Source organism: Erpetoichthys calabaricus, chromosome 12 (assembly GCF_900747795.2).
Source record: "Erpetoichthys calabaricus chromosome 12, fErpCal1.3, whole genome shotgun sequence".
Lineage (NCBI taxonomy): Eukaryota > Metazoa > Chordata > Cladistia > Polypteriformes > Polypteridae > Erpetoichthys > Erpetoichthys calabaricus.
The window spans coordinates 162,283,383-162,306,693 of record NC_041405.2 but is presented as its reverse complement, the minus strand read 5'-3'; positions in this window follow the sequence as shown (position 1 = coordinate 162,306,693).

Sequence of the window (23,311 nt, the reverse complement as noted above, 5' to 3'; positions counted from 1 at the left end):
ATCGATAATTGCCCTGCCACTAATCCGTCTTGGCAGTTTGCCCCCTAAACCTGCACATGTTCACTACTCCGCTGTGTTTTGAGTGTTTGCCAGTCGCAGGCAGAGGTGGGTAGAGTAGCCAAAAATTGTACTCAAGTAAGAGTAGCGTTACTTCAAAATAATAATACTCAAGTAGAAGTAAAAAGTAGTCATCCAAAAAATTACTCAAGTAAGAATAAAAAAGTATTTGGTGAAAAGACTACTCAAGTACTGAGTAACTGTTTGATCATAATAAATTATTTATTTTTTAGATATGTTGCAATAAGACAGTGACAAATATAAAATAATGTGCAAATTCTGCTATTCCAAATAACAAAATAAAAAATGAGTAAAAGTAAATAACATCTTTACAAAATAAAGATGCATAAATAATAGAATGTTCCAAATCTCAGTTTTTCACAACAAAGCTTTTCAAGTCAATACCTACAGTAGGTAACATATATGTTTGAACAGTGCAAACTACTTACAGTGACAAGATATCCTGTACACTGACAGTACAATACTGCATATTCACTTGCCCTCATAATAGCAGAGCTGATAGAAAATAACATTAGCATAAGGCAGCTTCTGCGCGTCCAAGAAGTCTCACTTTACCTTGACTGTTTGTGTCTGTGCATGTTTGGTTAAAACGTGCTTGTTCTTCAATCAGTGAAGTGATGTTTAAGCTTCAGCAGGAGTTGGCTCTCAGGGTTCCTGCAGTGAAGCTGTGACCGTTTAGCAGTGATCAGAAGCCCTGTATGAGTAAAAAGTCTCTCGCAGGCTGCAGAATCAGGAAGTTTGTGTGTGGTCATGTGACTGCATGGCCACGTCTGATTAGTGAAACGGAGTCATGTGATTATTTTTGCTACGTCTGATTGGTGAAACGGAGTGACGTTGATTATTGTTGCTACGTCCAGTTTGGTGGAAACAGAGTCATGTGATTATTGTTGCCACGTCTGATTGGTGAAACGGAGTCATGTGATTATTGTTGCCACGTCTGATTGGTGAAACGGAGTCATGTGATTATTGTTGCTACGTCTGATTGGTGTAACTGTCATTCAGTAGCTCCACTGGCAATATTTCTCTCCGACTAAAATATAGCGTATATGAATATGTAAATGCAAAAAAGTAACGAGTCGAGTGTTGGCCAATGTAGCGGAATAAGAGTAGCGTTTCTTCTTCACAAATGTACTCAAGTAAAAGTAAAAATTATGGTGCAGTAAAACTACTCGCAGAAGTATATTTTTTTTAAAAAGTTACTCAAGTAAATGTAACGCGTTACTACCCACCTCTGGTCGCAGGTGGTGAGTGATGATGGAAGCAATCAGATCTCAAAGACTGCGCACGAGCCCCTAAGAGATGAATTCCTAAGTGAAGGGTCTGTGGCCTCGTCTCTCTCTGTATCTTTGCCTCACTGACATGTCCTCCCACCAGGTGGACTCCTTCGTCTCATATTCTCCCAGTTCCAGCCTCAGTGGGTTTGAGGAGAAAGGAGCCATTAGCCAGCATGTGGCTTTGTTCATTCTCTGCCTCATGATATTGGGGGGTTGATGGTGGAGAAAAAAGTACCCCTGGTCATTTACTGTACATCTGGGCATTGGTGGCTCAGCCAGTCTGCACACGTAACTCCCAGGTGGGCATACCTCTGCCTTTTAACATTCAGCAGCTCTTTTGCTCTCGGACAAGCACATTGTCTTCATCTGGAATGGATTCAGAACAGAGAGACATCAGGCAGGGGTCCGCTGACCTTTCATCTCAAGCCCTGTGGGCGGGTGGGTGGCTATTCATGTGAGTTAACAACTGGCTTGTTGCTGCATTTGAAATCACACCGGCCTTTATGTCTACTGTTAGTTTCACGTCTCCAGTCTTCTACTGCGGTCACTCTGTCAGCTGTTTGCACTGAAACGTCAAAAATGGGCTGCAGAGCTGATCCTTAGTGCTCCCTGCATGATGGAAGCCTACAGTGGAGCACATCAACATGCAGTCTCTCTTCTGTTCTTGTCGGTATTCCTACCTAAACCCGTCTGAATGGCCTCAAGACACCCAGATTGTAAGAGATTATAAGAGGCATCTGGAACCCCTGATACTTTTGGCTTAATGACGTCGAAGCTTGGAACAGAAACCGTGTGACTGTCTTCATATGGACACTGCTGATGTCACTCAGTAATACAACACCAGCCTACCCCAAGGAATCCAAGTCAAGTCAGGTTGGGGCACCTGCACTGGTACAGAGCATCCCCTCACCCACTATATGACGAAACAACTCGGGATCCTGGTTGGCAACCCCCCAGGCAGACACGTGGTCTAGTCCTACCCTCCAGAAATGACCCTCTATCTGCCTCAGTCAGGTGATATGTGGGTGACCCCTTGGCCTGGTCATTTGGGTCTCCAACAATGAGGATCTTACGAGCCGGATAACCCTTGGGGAAACGTGCCACATGGCCGTAGTGCCGTAACTGTCACTCCTTCACAAGGCAGGTCATGTGCTTCATTCAGGACTCTGTGACCAACCACTCATTTGACACAAAGTCAGACCAGCAGCACCCAAGGATTTTCTGGAGAGACACAATACTGAAGGAGTCCAGTCTTCATCTCAGGTCACTGGATAGCATCCATGCCTCACAACCATATAGCAAGACAGAAAGCACCAGGACTCTGAAGACTTGGAACTTCGTCCTTTTGTGTCACATACCCCTTTCCAGCGACCTCATGACCCCCCATGCTCTCCCAATCCGTCTACTGACTTCATAGGAAGAGTCACCAGAGTCACATGAATATCACCGCCGAGGTCAGTAAATTTCTCAATGATGAGGTCAACCCTCTCTCCGCAGACAGACACCGCGGCTGATGGTCGTGCCCAAGAGGTCATTAAAGGCCTGGCTCTTGGTTTTTATCAGGACCCTCACAAGCCCAGACCCTCAGACTCCTCACTCAGTCTCTCGAGCGCCTCGATCAGAGCCTCCATTGACTCCACAAAAATCACAGCAAAGTCGAGATCCGTGAATCTTTCTTCACCAACAGATGCCCCACAGCCGCTGGACCCCACGACCTTGCCCAACACCCAGTCCATACAAGCATTGAACAGAGCAGGAGCAGAAAACACCGCTGACGGACCCCAGAATCAACTGGGAAAAATGCAGAGGTCCTGCCTCCACTCTGCACAGCACTCACAGTACCAGTGTACAGGCCGGCCATGATATCCAGCAACCTCGGGGGGGATCCCACGAACCCTCAGGATGTCCCACAGGGCAGCTCGATCAACTGAGTCAAACGCTTTATGAAAATCGACAAAGGCTGCAAAGAAACTCGACCAATATTCATGTTTGTGCTCCATGAGAACCCTCAGTGCCAGGATGTGGTCGATGGTAGACTTCTTAGACTTGCTCACGTACTAGTGACCAGAACAGTCTGCTTTTACGCCTAAGAAGTCTACCATCGACCAAGGAATCCGCAGGATTTTAATTGTAAAAAGCAAAACCATACTAATAACGCCTGACTATTACAGAGCGGCCTCAGCACAACAAACCCTGCAACACCTCAGTGCACCTCTGCCATCTCCCTGCCACCTTCTGCTCTTCCTTCTACCCTAATCCATCTCACGCCACACTCACCTGACACAGTCAGTCAAACTTCACAGGCACGTTGGACCCTCTGCGGACAACTGATGGACGGTTTTACTCTCCGGGCTAACACACACACAGTAAATTGGGCACATTGAAATTCATTGCACTCCCACCACCCAATAGTCCCCAGGTGGGCTTCTAGAGACAAAGCCTACGCTTGCAGTCACCAAGCTCAAAATTGGGAGAAAATAAGGAGACCAGCGCCGGTCTATGGTGTCCCTACCTCTAGTGCAGGGGTCCCCAACTCCGCTCCTGGAGGACCACCGTGGCTGCAGGTTTTCATTCTGACCCTTTTCTGAATGAGTGTCCTGTTTTTGCTGCTAATTAACTTGTTTTGAATTCATTTGAATTGACCTGCTGTTTAAGACTCAGACCCCTTAAATGTTTCTTTTCCCTTAATTAGCAGCCAAACAAGAATGAGATACAAAATTAACTAAAACATGACCAACATTGTTGATCATAAAATATCTGAAAATAAAGAAAAGGTGAAGGTCTCAGGAATGCTGATCTGCTCGGGTCCACAAAACATTTGAACAGGGCTGCTCTTAGACAAGAGAAAATCCACAATTTCGGACATGTCTGCTATCGCACAAAGAGAGCAGCGACAAGACCATGGAATTAAAGAACGGGTCTAATGAACGACAAGAATCGACGCCTAATTAAGCGACTGCTTGGAGTGAAGTAACTTGGAGTTTGAGGCCCTGACTTAGTTGGTCTTCACTCACTTCACATGTCATTTCTGTTTGGGTGCCACTTAAGGAAAGAAATGAAGCCACTCAGAGGAACAGATCTTCAAAAAGAAGTCAATTAAAATGAACTAGCCAACCCGCGGCGTACCATACGCCGCATAATCAGGCCGCTTTTTTAATGATTTTTAAGCACAGGGAAAAAATTAACATTTGAAAAATCCGGAGGAGAGGGGAAGGACGCCCATTACGCCCCATCCGTCATGCTAGTCTGCTGATTTCTCGTTCAATAACCTGTGAGTAGTGATGGGCGGACTGAAGCCTCACGAAGCATCAACACGTTTGAAGCAATTGTGTCGGAAATCGTATCGAATCTTCTAAGCATTTGACACTCAGCTCTCTAGTGACACCTCCTGGCCATTTTCATTAATGTTACAGAAACTTATGATACACTTCAATGACGTCTGTTAAAAGTCGTATTGCTTTTATTTTTTCGTAGCTACAGACTGACAACGAAGAGAAGGATTCATCAGCAGCTTGTAGTGTGTGATGTCTAAAAAATATAAATATAACTAATGCCGACAGGCAGAATGCACTATACGATAGCAAGAGTTAAACAAAATAAGACGCCTCACCTCATGGATTCCCGGCTCTTTCAATTAGTATTTACTTTTGCACTGTATCGTTATAATCGCTCCTGTTATTAGTATTATAATTAACCCTGATCTTTTCTTGAGATCACATTTAATAGCCTTAAATGTTTTCTTTGGTCTGACTTAATTAAAACGGAGTAGACAGAAAATAAAGGTTTATCCCTGTACTTTGCCATGATTTAGGTAAGCACATTTGAGAAAGAAAATGTGAAATCCTTAAATCACAGATGTCATTATTCGATCAAGTATTAAAATCTGCAGTGCTTGGAAAGCTCGACACAGTGTCGAAACCTGAGTATCGAGCGGCCCATCACTACCTGTGAGTCACGTAGAGTTTTCATTGTTGTTTGCGATTCTGGCCGCTTTTCGCGTACTGAGTTGTTCCGGAGTCACAGTTGAGAAACAGTTTTTTAATGTCTTTTAAGCACAGGGGAAAAAATGAACATGTGGCCCGCTGCATTCTTTAACTGCCTTGTGGCGCTGTAGGAGTACGGCTGCTTTGCAGTAAGGAGACAGTGGAAGATTGTGGGTTCGCTTCCCGGTTCCTCCCTGTGTGGATAGCAAATTATCTGCGACAAACAAACTGTTTTACACGCTGCAAACCAATCAGCGCCGCTTTTTCAATGTTTTTTAAGCAGAGGGAAAAAAATGAACATTTGGAAAATCCGTAACGCTGCTTTCAGTAAGTACAATGCACATGCGTTTAATTTGTCAGCCACTTTTTGCCAGCTGTGTTTTCTGGTTTGGGCCGCTTTTGCAGTGTTACCTCTTGTGTATATTATATCTTGAAATCCTTCGAGTTGCTAATTAACTAACTAACACCCACCCACTAAGCTTGTGTGAAAAAAATGCACCCGTTCTTTCATCATTTTGTTGCAGCCTATCAAAGACTTGCTGATCATGTTTTGTGACAGTAGTGGAGTCAGGCACAGAGAAGGTCAGCTGCAGAGAGAGCGTCTCGACTGTTGCAGGGCCTGAAGCAGGTGAGACGCTAATGAAAAAGAGGCACAGGACTTATTGGTTTTTAAAGACTGCTTCCTTCATTGTGTTTTAACTTCAGTTTTAAAGGATTGCGCGGCTCTCTCTCGCGCGCTGCCTGTGTGTGATCCAAGGTTCCACTGAGGTTGACTAATGAAAAGTCAACGTGGCTCATAGCTGCAAGTGGACTGTGGCACAGACAAACAGAAATGATGACATGTTTTTCGAGGCATCGTGTCCGAGTTGGTGGGCGTGGCTGTGATTTTTTCGTCGTATCCAATGGTCTAAGAGTTGGTGGGTGTGGCTCCTTCCTGCGTGCGCCATTGGCGTCTTACTTGTCGGCGGTTTAGTGAATCCACGTCCCTTCCGGCGTGCTTTCCATGGTCAGCTACTTGTCTTCTGGCTCAGTGAATTATCCATATTACTAACTGAGAATGCTAAACCGGATGGACGCAGGGACATCCGGCCATGGGCCGTAGCCGCAAAAAGACGTACTGCGCAGGCGCACCAAGAAATGAGGCTCCGCGAGAGGCGGACGCGACCACAGAAAAAAGGAGTCAAACGCAGGCGCCGCACAAAACCCATTGCACACGAAACTAGCACACAAAAAAAAGAAGCCGCTCGCGCCCACCTGCAAGCCCCCCCCCCCCAATTGGCATTGTGTTGATGAAAAATAATATTCCCTTTGGAGTAAAGGTACTTTTATTAGGAGTAGATTTTAGACAGTGCTTACCAATTGCTCCACATACCGTGCGCTCAGCTATTATTCAGTCCACCTTAAAATACGCGACGACGTCATATAAACAACACGAGACCGAACTACAATACATATACAGGCGCGAGACCTGATTGGTGATAATACGAAGAAACGAACAGTCCACATAGTAACAATGAGTTCGATCCTACTTATTACTTATCCATATTCCTCACGATAAAGATCAAACAAGTCATCAATTCACGATCACAGATACAAAACTAGACGGCTCGAGTAACGGAACCACAAACACGAACCCGCATCAAACAAAAAAATTCACCTCGGCGCGCTTCTAAAACCGCGGAACAAAAAATGTTACGCGAACAATTAGCTTGGCTTTCTAAAGATACACTTGGTACAAAACATGCGATTTCCAGATCACGAATATAACAATTGGTTATTACAACTAGAACATTGTACCCTCACCAATACAGATGGACTTCACCCAGACATTATTACAATTCCTCAACCCAAAATCTGCGACGACTTACGGAGATATTTGGAACAGCGGTCTCATTAGACAAAATGCCCCTTTTAACACAACGCACTATATTATGTCCAAAAAAAAACAGGGTTTATCCAATGGCACACGTTTAGTCGTCAACACCATGACACACAATGTTATTCAAGCAACAGTTCTTACAGAATCACATGCTAACAATACTGTTCTCATTCCTAGAATTGACCTTACGAGTTCTGACCTAGAATTACCTTTTACATTGAAACGCAGACAGTTCCCCATTAAACCTGCATTTGCCATGACCATCAACAAATCACAAGGACAAGCCATGGACAAGGTTGGCATCTACCTCTCTGAACCCGTTTTTGGACATTTGTTGCCTTCTCACGTGTTCGACGTTCATCTGACGTTAAAGTTAAAGTTATAAATGACCATCTTTACTACTAATGTTGTGTACAAAGAAATATTCCACTAAACCATTACTCTGTGCCAAACACTGTATTTTTGGCTTTCTTTAGGCATCATCCACACCTGCACACTATTCTATATCTAATTCATACATCTCACTCTTTGTCATGCCCCAACGCCAGGGGTTGGCGAGCGAAGCGAGCAGGGGGCGGAGCCCCCTAGTATATATAGATTCTAAAGAAGTTCATTAGCAGTGAAAACAGTGTATTAATTAAGAAAAGGGGTTGAATGAAAGCCACTGGGGAGTTGGGGACCCCCTGCTCTAGTGGATTAAATGTCTGTGAATCGAGTAAGCAAGTAAAAATGTATTTATAGAGTACCCTTCACAGACAAAAGTCACAAAGTGCTGAATAATAAAACAAAATTAAAGGAAGTATCAAAAAGCAGAATAGAAAGCAAGGCTTCCCAAATGCCCTTCTGAACAGCTGACACTTAAAACAGTTCAGTGGATTCTGCTGATCTCAACCACAGTTGCCTTGGAGCAATGAACTGAAATGTGTGACCCCGGAGGAAGAAAAAAAACGTTATTAACTGTAATGATTATAAGTATTTGCGGTGGGTGGGTTGGCACCCTGCCCGGGGTTTGTTTCCTGCCTTGTGCCCTGTGTTGACTGGGATTGGCTCCAGCAGACCCCCGTGACCCTGTGTTTGGATTCAGCGGGTTGGAAAATGGATGGATGGATGGATACGGTAAAATCAAGGCCTGACTTATCCACAGGAGAACTTAAACGTGAGCATATACGCTATTTCAATACAAGTCATCAACATTTGCCTCACCTCTTCAAGCTGAGCAGCAAGTTTTCCGACTCTGCTCTCTAACTTACTCATATTTATTTTCCTGTATTTTTTCGTCAATGTAGTAAACATAGCACTTAAACGTGTCTCCAGGTCATTTATATCCTGAAGCTGTTTCTCATTTTTCTCGTTTAGGACCCTTATTTCTTTCTTTCTTTATTTCCATTTTGTCCTTTTTCTATGTCGCTTTTTATCATTTATGTCCCCCCACCCCCCGAGCGAGGCAATCATTAACACTTTAATTCTTGCTAGTTATATTTTATTTCCTTATAGGTCCTTCCTTTTCTTCAACTAGGGGGTTTTGCCCCCTTCTCACTTCACTCTCCGACTCCCTCCCCTTCCATCCTGCACTACATGCCAGTCACTTCATGTCTCTGCTGCTCACGTTGTGAAGAGGGGGGGGGGCGGGGGGAACGCACCCCAAGGAGACGCGGCCGCTCCTCCGAAAACCCCCTCTTAAATGGTGACACAATGGGAAACAAATGCAGTTTTGTTTTGTTCCCTCCTCTTTGCTCAATCATCTTGCTGCTGCTGCTGCCGCCGCCATGCTGTGTGATCTGCATTTCGCTTGGCGCACTTCTGTCATATCACCTATGTCCATATATTTGATCTCTTTTCGCTTTTACCTTGTCGTCAATGTCGCATTGAATTTTGATTCCGTGTCTGGAATTACTTCGTGACAATCTGCCCGTGAGTGAATGTCGTTTCTTTCTCTGTACACGAACTGTGTCTGACAATAGCATTCACACAAATGAGAAATGATTTCTCTCGCGGGATTTCACTTTCACCAAACCACAAGTCTTTTAATTCTCGCGGATACGCCTCTTCAATGGGAAGAAACACTACTATCTTTTTTTTCCCTGATGGCAACATGAATTAGACCAGCGGTTCTCAAACTGTGGGGCGTGCCCCCCTAGGGTAACAAAAATGCTGCCATATGTGGCATAATTTCGCTATTCGTAGGAAAATTTTAAACTTGTAGCAGTGTATCAGCAGCAAAAAATATAAGAATAAATTTTATTAGGGTTTCAAAAAAACATTAGGGGGGGCGTGATTAAAACTGTTATGAAAACTCGGGTCCCAAATACGTAAAGGTTGAGAAACGCTGGATTAGACGACTACAAGTCTCCGACTGAAAGTTTAAATCTGAACAATATATTCAATTTCTTTTCGCTGTTCCGTTATTTCACCAAGTAATAATTTCCAGTTGTTTGCGCTAATGCGATCTTTCCTATCCTTTTTTTGAGACTTTAGAATTTTCGTACTTCCTTCATCTCTAACCTGCTCTGCGCCAATGTTTTTGAATTCTTTATGACTTTCTACTCTTTGTCTTTTATTTCCGTGGTTAAATCTCTTGGCACAAAGTCTCGTCTTGTGAGACATGAAAGGGTCTCTCTGAGAAAGTCACGTCTCGTCTCCTTCCAAGATTTTTTAATAGAGAGATTACTATTCTGATATCTCGTTCATTTATCCATCCATCCATCCATCCTCTTCCGCTTATCCGAGGTCAGGTCGCAGGGGCAGCAGCTTGAGCAGAGATGCCCAGACTTCCCTCTCCCCGGCCACTTCTTCTAGCTCTTCTGGGACAATCCCGAGGCGTTCCCAGGCCAGTCGAGAGACATAGTCCCTCCAGCGTGTCCTGGGTCTTCCCCGGGGCCTCCTCCCGGTTAGACGTGCCCGGAACACCTCACCAGGGAGGCGTCCAGGAGGCATCCTGATCAGATGCCCGAGCCACCTCATCTGACTCCTCTCGATGCGGAGGAGCAGCGGCTCTACTCTGAGCCCCTCCCGGATGACTGAGCTTCTCACCCTGTCTTTAAGGGAGAGCCCAGACACCCTGTGGAGGAAACTCATTTCAGCTGCTTGTATTCGCGATCTCGTTCTTTCAGTCACTACCCATAGCTCATGACCATAGGTGAGGGTAGGAACATAGATCGACTGGTAAATTGAGATCTTTGCCTTATGGCTCAGCTCCTTTTTCACCACGACAGACCGATGCAGAGCCTGCATTACTGTGGACGCCGCACCGATCCGCCTGTCGATCTCACGCTCCATTCTTCCCTCACTCGTGAACAAGACCCCGAGATACTTGAACTCCTCCACTTGGGGCAGGATCTCGCTACCAACCCTGAGAGGGCACTCCACCCTTTTCCGGCTGAGGACCATGGTCTCGGATTTGGAGGTGCTGATTCTCATCCCAGCCGCTTCACACTCGGCTGCGAACTGATCCAGGGAGAGCTGAAGATCACAGCCTGATGAAGCAAACAGGACAACATCATCTGCAAAAAGCAGTGACCCAATCCTGAGCCCACCAAACCGGACCCTCTCAACGCCCTGGCTGCGCCTAGAAATTCTGTCCATAAAAGTTATGAACAGAATCGGTGACAAAGGGCAGCCCTGGCGGAGTCCAACTCTCACTGGAAACGGGTTCGACTTACTGCCGGCAATGCGGACCAGGCTCTGGCACCGATCGTACAGGGACTGAACAGCCCTTATCAGGGGGGCCGGTACCCCATACTCTCAGAGTACCCCCCACAGGATTCCCCGAGGGACACGGTCGAACGCCTTTTCCAAGTCCACAAAACACATGTAGACTGGTTGGGCGAACTCCCATGCAGTCCTGTTCATTTATTACGTGTACATTTTGACTACTCGTGGCTCATGGGTACATTTTGACTAATTGGTTACCAAAAATAAACGGCTATGGACAGTTTTTTGTTGTAAGCTTCAGTTATCACATTGAAATTTCTTCCATTGATTACGTGTACACTTTGGCTGCCACTAAGTAACCAGCTGACTTTTTGTTAAACTTTAAGCTTTAGTTATTTTATTGAGATGTCTTCCATCAATAACGCTCTACCAAAGTGACTCCACAAAGTGTGGTTTGCTTCACTTGTAGAGGCCAAATCGAGTGGGGGTGGGGGTGGGGGGGGGGGGGGGGTTAAATAAAAACAACAACTGAGACCCCTGACCTGTGCATTAAAACTCAAAGACTGATCAGACATGACACCTAAATGACGTACGGATGCATGAGAAGCATACATTGAGGACACCGCATGCAACCTAACAATCATTTTCATATCTAAATACACAACATATTGTATAAATATATATATAGAGACAGAGAGAGAGAGAGACCACCACCTCTAGAGACCCCCAATTCCACTGAGTTGCATTTTAAGGAGTGCCAACAACACACACACAGCAAGTCTCAAGTTACCTCTAGGCAGGTCCGGTTTGGGAAATGGAGACACAAAGCGTGACGCCTTTCTCCTAAGGTTGAAGCTGACTGTCTTTTTAGCTGGCAGGGGGTCCGTGTCATTGTCACCTCTAGCAAATGTAGCACCTGGATCTGGAAGGGAGGCAGAACACAGACATGGGTTAGATTGAGGTGGCGCGTGGGCTGGCATCGGTGTCATCAGTCAGTGTTTTAAGGCCTCTCATTGAGCTCTGAGCTTTTTCTGTTTGTACTGTGGAGGGTCAAACGCAATTATAGAAAACATCCGAGCAGCCACATGGGTAGAAGCAGGAATCGCTCCATCACACAGACACCAACTGGAAGGAGACAGCTGAGAACTCAGTGCAGCTTGGCATGCAATGAAAGGAAGAATTCTGGTGAAACGAAGTGAGTAGGATTGACGAGCTTGTTGGGTAGAATGGCTGGAGATCGTCACCATTGTCCTAATGTACTAATGTCAAGGGTCTCCCTATTAAGATTTGACAACAGCATTTGGACTCTCAGTAAAGCTGTGAATCTGCCACAGCCTTGCCTTCCATGTGACTTACGCATTGTTTGTTTGATTACAGACATCTCACCTCCTGGAAGGTCAGGTGTGGCGAATCTGGACGCCTTTCTCCTGAGGTAAGAGCGGATGCTTTCTTTTTCTTTCCGAGGCTCCTGTTTCTCCTCCTCCCATACAAAAACGTCCCCTTGATCTAAAAAAAGAGGCATTAACAATGTCATTTAGTCATAGGGTCACATCGTGAACGTTCGTTTGGCCAAGCCGACCGTCTCTTTATGTGGAATGAGTGCAGACTCACAGAGAGATGTTCAGATGGCGGTAACGAACGACTCTGCAAACATTTTATCATCCGAGTTTATTGACTTGCTTGTCTCCTCAGAACAGTAACAAAAAACACAAGGCATGTACAGTAATCCATCCATCCATCCATTATCCAACCCGCTACATCCTAACTACAGGGTCATGGGGGTCTGCTGGAGCCAATCCCAGTCAGCACAGAGCACAAGGCAGGAAACAAACCCCGGGCAGGGCACCAGCCCACCGCAGGCATGTACAGTAAAATAGACGTAATAAATACAGTTACATCCTCTGTGTGCTGTATGTGTGACTGTGTACAGAGGACTTACAGTAGAAAGCATTCAGACCTCTTCAATGACTGCACCTTTATTGTGCTGACCATCAGTCCACACTCAATAACCAAAGTGAGCACAGGTTTGCTTTATTAAAGACCTCAACTCAAGTCCTTCCTTCCTAGAAGTATTCAGACCCTTTGCTGTGTGGTGTTCACTTTCATTCTTCTGGAGATGTTTCTAGGAATTGACCAGAGTCCTCCAGGGGCAAACTGAACTGACTGGACATCACACATGGACCCATTTATAGAAGGTCCCACAATTCACACTGGACCAAAACCAAACCAAGGGACTCTCAGTAGACCTCCACACCAATCACATTGTGCCAAGGCATAGATCAGGGCAAGGGGATCAAAGCATTTCTAAAGATTTCAGAACTGCCAGGAGCACAGAGGCCTCAGTAACTTATGAAACGGAAGAAGTTTGGGACTGCTGTCTGGTCAGACTTGAGTAACCAGGCAAGAAAGGTGTCCACAAACTCGATGTATCACTCTAACAAACCTTCAGAAGTCCTCTGCTGAGATGGGGGAGCCTGTTGGAAGGAGAACCAAGTCAGCAGCACTTCAATCAGACGTTTATGGTACAGTGGCTAGACGGAAGCTATTCTTAAATAAGAATGATGTACAAGACTCTGAGAGAATGAGGAGAAAGATCCTCAGACACTCAGAACACCACAGACTCTATCTGACAGTCCATGCTGTGCTTATCACCTGCCTAATACCATCCCTACAATGAAGCGTTGTGGTGGTAGCATCATGCAATGTCAGTGGCAGATACATGGAAACTGAGCGTGATGGGTGAAGCCAAATACAGAGAGGTCTTCAAATTAAACCTCCTCGAGAGTGCAAGTCACCTCAGACTGAAGCATACAATCAGGCCAACGCTGGGGGGCTTCAGGACAAGACTTGAAATGCCCATATAACTCGAGTGGAGAAACCTGAAGATGGCAGTTCACAGATGCTTGCCGTACAGACAAACAGAGGTGGAGAGGATCTGCTGGAAAGAATGGAGTAAACGGCCCAAATCCAGGGGTGCCAAGCTCATAGACAATTTGCCAATAAGACCGACAAAGAAGCTTCTACAAAGTACAGAATTAAGAGTCTGAATACTTAGATGAATAAAGGAGTTCACTTTTTGATTCTTATTACATTTACAAACCTTTCTGAAGACATTCTCATTTTGTCATTTTGGGTTATTGAGTGTAGACCGTCTACAACACGATTAATTGAGCAGAAAGTTGAGGGGTCTGAATACTTTCTGAATCCTCTCTCTATAAATATAGTCATACATACCACACACACACACACATTATATTTAGCATGTTTTTATATTTCAATATTTGTTGTTATTGGCTGTTCAGTATCTTAGGATTTGTGGATAGAAATTTCCCCCAACAAATGGTCAGAGAGGAGGATTGAAGAAGCAGGAAAGATAATAATAATAATAATAATAATAATAATAATAATAATAATAATAATAATAATAATACTGCGGTGGGTTGGCACCCTGCCTGGGATTTGTTCCTGCCTTGTGCCCTGTGTTGGCTGGGATTGGCTCCAGCAGACCCCGGTGACCCTGTGTTCGGATTCAGTGGATTGGAAAATGGATGGATGGATGGATAATAATATTATTATTATTATTAATTTCTTACATCCTGTATTTTATTTATTTATTTATTTGTTTGTTTTTATTGAATTTATTAAGGGGCGGCACGGTGGCACAGTGGTAGCGCTGCTGCCTCGCAGTAAGGAGACCCATCTGGGTTTGCTTCTCGGGTGTGTACAGTTTGCGTGTTCTCCCCGTGTCTGCGTGGGTTTCCTTCCACAGTCCAAAGACATGCAGGTGAGGTGTATTGGTGGTCCTAAATGTGTGTGCTTGGTGTGTGAGTGTGCGTGTGCCAATGCAGTGGTCTGGCGCCCTGCCTGGAGGTTTGTTTCCTGCCTTGCGCCCCTGTGTTGACTGGGATTGGCTCCAGCAGACCCCCGTGATCCTGTAGTTAGGATATAGCAGGTTGGATAATGGATGGATAGATGGATGATAAGTATTTAACTCACAAATACCAAGGACTGTATTTTGTATTAATCATGCTGCAGAGAGCTATATGATTTTTACTTCTATATGACTTGTTCTTCATTTAGGTAGAGAAAAGCCAAGCAAAATGACCCCTTTTATTGGCTAACTAAAAAGATTACAATATGCAAGCTTTCGAGGCAACTCAGGCCCCTTCTTCAGGCAAGATGTAAATTTAGGTAGAAACGGAATTAAGCTTGTGCACAGAATATGAGACTGGGTTGCATTCTTTTATGAGAAAATGCTGACCTCTTGAGACTAACAGAACACCCTGTCCTAACACAGGGATATAGCAGGTTGGACAATGACTGACTGACTGACTGACTGAATTTATTTATTAAAAGCATATAACATTCAAGAGCCACCCATGAGAAAGAGAGGAAGGCCAACAATCCTGGCAAAACTCTTTAGAGTAGTAAAGAGAGAGGAGTCTCACCCCCCCCCCCCCCCCCCCCAATTTAAATTCTTATTTTAAAACGTCATTGATGAGGTCCTGCCAGGTTTTTAAAACATTATGCACAGAACCTCTAAGTGAGAATTTGATTTGTCTCCAATTTCACATAATAAATAACATCAGGACGGCACGGTGGCACAGTGGGTAGCGCTGCTGCCTCGCAGTTGGGAGACCTGGGTACTTGGGTTCATTTCCCGGGTCCTTCCTGCGTGGAGTTTGCATGTTCTCCCCGTGTCTGCGTGGGTTTCCTCCCACAATCCAAAGACATGCAGGTTAGGTGGATTGGCGATTCTAAATTGGCCCTAGTGTGTGCTTGGTGTGTGGGTGTGTTTGTGTGTGTCCTGCGGTGGGTTGGCACCCTGCCAGGGATTGGTTCCTGCCTTGTGCCCTGTGTTGGCTGGGATTGGCTCCAGCAGAACTCCGTGACCCTGTGTTTGGATTCAGTGGGTTGGAAAATGGATGGATGGATGGAAATAACATCAGTGACCCACAGACTTAACAGAGGTGAGTTAGGATTCTTCCAATTGAGCAAGACAAGCTTATGTGCCAATAGTGAAGTAAAGGCCAGGACAGTTTGTTTGCCCTGCTCCATTTTAAGCCCCTCTGGTAGCCCACCACACACAGCAGTTAGTGGGTTAGGAGGGACTGTGACCCCAAGGCTGTCTGATTGGCATTTAAACATTTCTGCTCAGAATGATGTTCATTTGTTTCCAAGCACTGCACAAAGAAGTCCTAATTATGTGTGAATTTAAAAAATAATAATAAAAATGCGAATTTCCCCTTGGGATTAATAAAGTATCTATCTATCTATCTATCTATCTATCTATCTATCTATCTATCTATCTATCTATCTATCTATCTATCTATCTATCTATCTATCTATTATATAGTGCCTTTCAGGTCTATCTATCTATCTATCTATCTATCTATCTATCTATCTATCTATCTATCTATCTATCTATCTATCTATCTATCTATCTATCTATCTATCTATCTATCTATCTATCTATCTATCTATCTATCTATCTATTTCACCAAGACAACAAGCTTCCTGCCCTTTCTACCTTCCAGAGATGCCACTCTTGTTCCACCTTAGCGCTTATTCCATTAAGGTGTATGCAGACTCCCCCACCTCACACATGTTGTCCTACAATCAGAGGTGCTCAGCGATGACAGGCTGGCATTTGCTCCTTACCTTTAGGCAGGTCTGACTTGTCAAGTCTGGATGTGTAGCTCCTCAGGTTATGGCCCACTTTTCTTTTCTCAGTCCCACTTTCCTTCCCCTGTCCTTCTTTGTCTTGACCTGTAAGGGGTGCAGGAGACACACAGTCAAGAGTTCAGTGTGGGCACACGCTGTGCCAGCCTCACTGGCGGATTGATTTTTTTTGAGACAAGCCCTCCTGCCTTGGACACACACAATGATGTCTTCTCTCATATTATCTTTAGTCGTTTATTCCTTTTCTGACCTTGTAAATGGTCAAAGGAGTTTAGGCCTTTCCTGGCCACCTTAGACATTGAAGAACCAGCCTTGGACAGGACATTACTCCATAAGAGGACAGACAAAGACACAGCCAATACACACCGTTACCGTATTTCTATAATTCTAAATTGTATTATTCTGTTTCTTAAAATGAGTTGGCGTCAGTTACCTTGATATAAATCTAATGTCCAAAGACCACCTCCTGCTACAGAGAAAGGTAAGGAAGATAAAGTGGGAGTCTTCACAAATATTTAATAAATTACTGGTATTGTGGCAGTGGAGTTTGTCACCAGATTGTTTAATGGAATCTTGGAAAGTTAGAGGGTGACTGAGGAGTGGAGAAGAAGTGGACTGGTGGGCCGATATTTAAGAATAAGGGGGATGTGTAGGACGGCAGTAACTACAGGGGATAAAACTGATGCGCCGCAGCATGAAGTTATGGGAGAGAGCAGTGGAAGCTCAGTTAAGAATTGAGGTGATAATTAGTGAGCAGCAGGAAGGTTTCATGTCAAGAAAGAGCACCACAGATGAGATGTTTGCTCTGAGGGTGTTGATGGAGAAGTTTAGAGAAGGCCAGAAGGAGTTGCATTGCATCTTTGTGGACCTGAAAAAACAAATGACAGGGTGACTGAGAGGAGCTGTGATATTGTAGGAGGAAGTCAGGAGTGGCAGAGAAGTACGTAAGAGTTGTACAGGATATGTACGAGGGAAGTGTGACCGTGGTGAGGTCTGCGGTGGGAGTGACGGAGGTGGGATGACATCAGGGATCGGCTCTGAGCCCTTTCTTATTTGCAATGGTGATGGACAGACAAGATTAGACAGGAGTCCCCATGGACTGTGAAGTTTGCTGGTGACATTGTGATCTGCAGGTTGAGGAGACCTTGGAGAGATGGAGATATGAGAGGAGAGGAATGAAGGTCAGTAGGACCACCAAGACAGAATACATGTGTGTGAATGAGAGGGAGGTCAGAGGAATGGTGAGGAGTAGAGCTGGCAAAGGTGGAGGAGTTTAAATACTTGGGATCAACAGTCCGAAGTAATGGGGAGTGTGGAAGAGAAGTGAAAAAGAGAGTGCAGGCAGGGTGGAGTGGGTGGAGAAGACTGACAAGAGTGATTTGTGACAGTCGGGTATCATCAAGAGTGAAAGGGAAGGTCTACAGGATGGTAGTGAGACCAGCTGTGTTATATGGGCTGGAGACGGTGGCACAGGAGACAGAGCTGGAGGTGGCAGAGTTAAAGATGCTAAGATTGGCATTGTGTGTGACGAGGATGGACAGAATTAGAAATGAGGACATTAGAGGGTCAGCTCAGGTTGGACAGTTGGTAGACAAAGTCAGAGATGGTGTTGGTTTGGACATGTGCAGATGAGAGATGAGGGGTATATTGGGAGAAGGGTACTAAGGATAGAGCTACCAGATAAGAGGAGAAGAGGAAGGCCTAAGAGAAGGTTTATGGATGTGGTGAGGGAGGACATGCAGGTGATGGGTGTGACAGAACAAGATGACGAGGACAGGAAGATATGGAAGAAGATGATCCACTGTGGCAACCCCTAACGGGAGCAGCCAAAAGAAGAAGAAGAAGAAGACTGGTGTTGTCTAAGGCCAAAATGATAATTAACTGCTTGATTGATGACTTGTTTTGTTTTCTCACATTCCTACACCATTTCCTACATTTATTTGGTGTCCCTGGGTGAACACAAAACAGAAATCCATCCATCCATATATCCATTTTCTAACCCGCTGAATCCGAACACAGGGTCACGGGGGTCTGCTGGAGCCAATCCCAGCCAACACAGGGCACAAGGCAGGAAACAATCCTGGGCAGGGTGCCAACCAACCGCAGGACACACAAAACAGAAATCCTTCATGCCATATGAAGAACATGCGCGTCATGTACTCTTCCACTTGAACTAGCAGAGGTAAGAGACAACCTCAAAATAGCTAGCGGTGGAGATACCATTATTAACTCCAGAGAGTGCAGACCCTCAAATCTGAGGAGTTGTGTTTGTTAACACGCCGCGTGCCTCGCCATACTCCCTCATACAGCTCACCTTCAGGCAGGTCTGGCTCGGCGAATCTCGACACTGCATGCTGGACGTTCTTCCTGAGGCAGGAGCGGATGCTTTCGTCCTTGTCCTCCTCCCACATGTACACATCGCCTTGATCTGGAGGGTAGAGTGTGCCATTAGAAACAGAGCAGAGCCGGCTGGCATAGGACTCACCTCACACTCGGGGTCTCTACTCACTAAAAACCTCTGAGAGGAGCACAGCTGAAATGACTCAAAGCAGCTAATGAGCCCCTCTGCAGTATTTGCTTTGTTGTCAGTGTGCCATACGGATGGCCAGCCTGCTGCAAACAAACCCACAGGTCTCCGTCACACATGGGGGCATCTTCAGTCATTTTAGTCACTTGTTCATTTTCTGACCCATACTTGTAATTCCAGAATAAGGTCACAGACGTTTGGGCCCATCCTGGCCGCATTAAGAATTCAGGAGCCCGCCTTGGGCAGGGCATCACTCCGTGACAGGAGACACACAGGCACAGCCAAATAGACACACCAGGTAATCTCCAGTACTGATCTGTGGCATACCAACAGATGAAGATGTCCTCTGCCTAACGCAGCCAGGACAATGGGCACCAGCTAGTCCTGAGACAACAGGCAGAGGGACTTAAACTTGGCGTGCAGACCCAGGGAGACATCTAGCTACACCTGGGATTACTACGGTGGGTGTGTTGCTGCTAATCATAACAGACCACCTTGTCAGGCCTTTGCGGTATTCTGTTGGAATGTCATTTGGTTGCACTGTGCCTGACGATGACAGCTAAAGCAATAAAAGCTTGCAGGTCCTGAGGTAACACACCATGGCCATGGTCATGGCAGAGCCAGCCCTAGACAATTTCTGTGATACCGAGGACCCCTGCAGCTAGGGGGTCCGGGGCAGAGCGCAGTGGGCCCCCTCCAGCTGTGGGCCCGAAGCGGTCGCTTTGTTCGCTTCACCCTAAGGTCGGCTCTGGTCATGGATGCCAGAACTCTTAACAGCTGAAGGTGGCCTCCTTATAAAAGGTATGAGACAAACAGGGAAAAAAACAGCAACTGGTTCAACTAGAAGTCAAGGAGAGGTCGCCCTCTAGTGGCAAGCCCAGAATTTCCAGTGTCTCTGCGGTGCAAACATTGGTGGTACAAAGAGCCCACCACAGCGCAGTCAAGTGCAGCTTTTCACCTGTAGGACTGCAGCCCATAAGGCAGAGGGGGGTGAGAACAGCGCCTCACACTGGGCACTTCAACAAATTCACACAGGACTCCACAAGGTTAACCAGCTGTCCCTCTCTACATTCGCATTGCACTCAAACACTTGAGAAAGAGGAAGTGGGGGGTGCATGTAAAGGCGCTATATATAATAACTCAAGTGACCTTTAGCATGAACGAGACTTGACATACTGGGACTGCTTGTAAACCCAACATTTGTGGTTCTTTATACGCATTCCCTGACATTCCTGCTCTTGATGTCATTTTTTTAATGGTACCTTTAATGACCAAGAAGTCACCAATGTTACAAATGCCCGTTACTTCTTGAAATGGCCGACTTGTAATTTATTGTTCACACAGGGACTGCAAAGCCCCATTTTCAGCCGCCATTACTCCAATGTCTTAATGGCAAACTCCGCTAACTCATCTCCGGTTAGTCAGGTGTTTAACTGCTCATTGGTTATTAGAGAAACCTGACGTTCTGTTCCCTCGAGCAGGTCAATGGTCTTTCCTTGGGCTGCACAGTACTGGCACTCCCAAAGATTATGTTCTGGGTCCTAAAATGGCCAGGATGAAGCTGCTTCCTCAAGAATCAGGTTGGTCAGGTGTTGGCTTGTATGGTTTAAGTAAGCAGCCACCTGAGGACACGGAAGGCGTCTGTTTGTCAGACTGATGTTCTCGTCCTCGTGACATTTCTTAAACAAAAGTATCAGTTTCTATCAAAAACATGAACATTTCGGAGGGATTCCAAACTTTTGAATGCCAGTGAATTGAGAAAGTATTGAGATTTGTTGTGTTGTACCTTTAATTTAAAATGGATATTTTGTCATTTTTGCCTGTCATGATGAGAAAGAAAGGTTTGCAAATTTACTAAAAATCCAAAATGAAATCTCATTCATTGAAGTATTCAGACCCCTGATTCAGAACTTTAAAGAAACCCCTTTGGCCACAATTCCTGCAGAGCCTTCATGGTCTCTACAAGCTTTGCACACTTGGATGTGAGCAGACGATCTCATCTTCCTCGGCAAATCCTGTCCAGATCTGTCAGACTGGATAGCAAGTGCCACCTTCTGGACTTTGGCTGGGCCACTCAAGGACAATCAGAGATTTGTCCCAAAGCCACTCCAGCGTTGTCTTTTCTGTATGCTTTGGGCCATTGAATGACTTGGGTGACACTCAGTCTGAGGTGCAGGTTTTCTTCAAGGTCCTCTCTGGATTTGGCCGCCCTCATCCTTCCCTCCTCCTTTCTGTCCCTAATGCTGCCACCTCCATGCTTCACTGTAGGGATGACGTTAGGCAGGTAGTGAGCCGGGTCTGGTTTTTGCCAGTTCTTTCCAAAAAGGTCATTTTTTGTCTCAAAAGATTAGATGTTGTCCTCAGAACTCCAGAGTGGTTTCCACTTTACCATCAATACCTGCCTGAAGGGGTGCTGCTCAGGTACAGCCACAGGATCTCTTATCTCAGCGGAGGACCTCTGACACTCTGTTAGAGTGAACTTTGGGTTGGTGGCCACCTCCTGGACCAAGACTCTTCTTTCTCTTTTCCTCAGTTTGGCTAGATGGCCTACTCTAAGGAAGAGTCCAGGTGGTTACAAATTTCTTCCATTTCACGATTCTCGAGGACATTGTGTTACTGAGAACGTTCAAGGCTTTACAAATGGCTTGATCCTGTTGTCCTGATTTCTGTCTCACCGCAATTTCATGAAGGTCTGAAGAGAGTTCCTTGGACTTCATGGCTTGGTTTTTGTCATGCAGTGTGAACTTTCTACACACAGGTACATGTGAGCCTTTCTAAATGATGTCCATTCAATTCAGTTTACCACAGAAGCACCATCTACTGCATGTTGCTACCACCACCTTGCTTCATGGTATTAGGCAGGTGATGAGCACTGTGAGGACTTTGTCAGATAGAGTGAGTGGACTTCTGGGCGTCTTTCTCCTCATGCTTTCAGAGTCCGTTACATACGTTTCACTCAAGGGTGGCTTCCGTCCAGCCATTCTCCCATAAACGTCTGATTGAAGTATTTCTGGGTTCAGCAGGTTCTCCCATCTGAGCAGAGGACTTTTGAGGGTTTGTTAGAGTGAGCATCAGGTTTGTGGACACCTCCCTGACTAAGGCCCTTCTTACCTGGTTACTCAATTTGGCCAGACAGCCATCTCTAGAAGATGTCTTGGTGGTTCCACGCCTCTTCCATTTCACAAGTATTGAGGTCTCTGTGCTCCTGGGAGCTCTCAAAGCTTCACAAATGGTTTGAACCCTTTGCCCTGATCTATTCCTTGGCACAATTTGATCCCCATCCATCTCAGCAGAGGACTTCTGAGGGTTTGTTAAGAGTGACCAACGAGTTTGTGGACACCTTCTTGACCAAAGCCTTTCTTGTCTGGTTTCTCAAGTTTGGCCAGACAGGCAGCTCGAGTCCCGGTGGTCCAAAATGTCCTCCATTTCTCAAGAATTGAGGCCTCTGTGCTCCTGGGAGCTCTCAAAGCTTCACAAATGGTTTGATCCCCTTGCTCTGATCTGTGCCTCACCACAGTATGATCTCTGTGGAGGTCTACCAAGAGATCCTTGAACTTCATGACTTGGCTTTTGACATGTAGTGTGAATTGTGGGACCTTCTAACCACAGGTGCTTTTCTCAATGTTGTCCTGTCCATTCAGTTCACCACAGAAGGACTCCAGTCAAGTTCTAAAATCATCTCAAGGGAGAAGTGAAGCACCTGAGCACCAGCTGGAGTGTCACAGCAGAGGGTCTGAACACTTTGATGAATGAGAGATGTCAGTGTGTGATTTTGAAGAAACGTGCAAACCTTTCTGCCAGCGGGTCTTCACTTTGTCATTAAGGGTCATTGAAAGTAGACTGACGGGCAAAACTAGCAAATTAAGTCGACAACAAGAGAAAGCGTGCAGAGAGTGAAGCGTCTCAGAACGTTCAACATCCACTGCGTGTTCTTCATCGACTGGGCCTGTGTGTCGTACATTACAATCACATTTTGTTTAAAAACACAAATCAACTGCCGCACAAGCAGAGTTTACTTCTCTTTCCATGATCCACCAAGCTTGGCTTCACAGTCTCTGGTCCGGCCACTTTGTGCTCCTCTTTGTTCTGAAAGAAATGCATGTAAAAAAAATGTCAATCAGCGGTCAGTCATTAGAGTTCACGAGCAGCACTCACTAAAGACTCGGGTCACTCAGTCCATCAAAGCACCTAAAGCATCAGGTGCCAGGCAGAAGCCAACCTGCTAGCCCACCGCAGG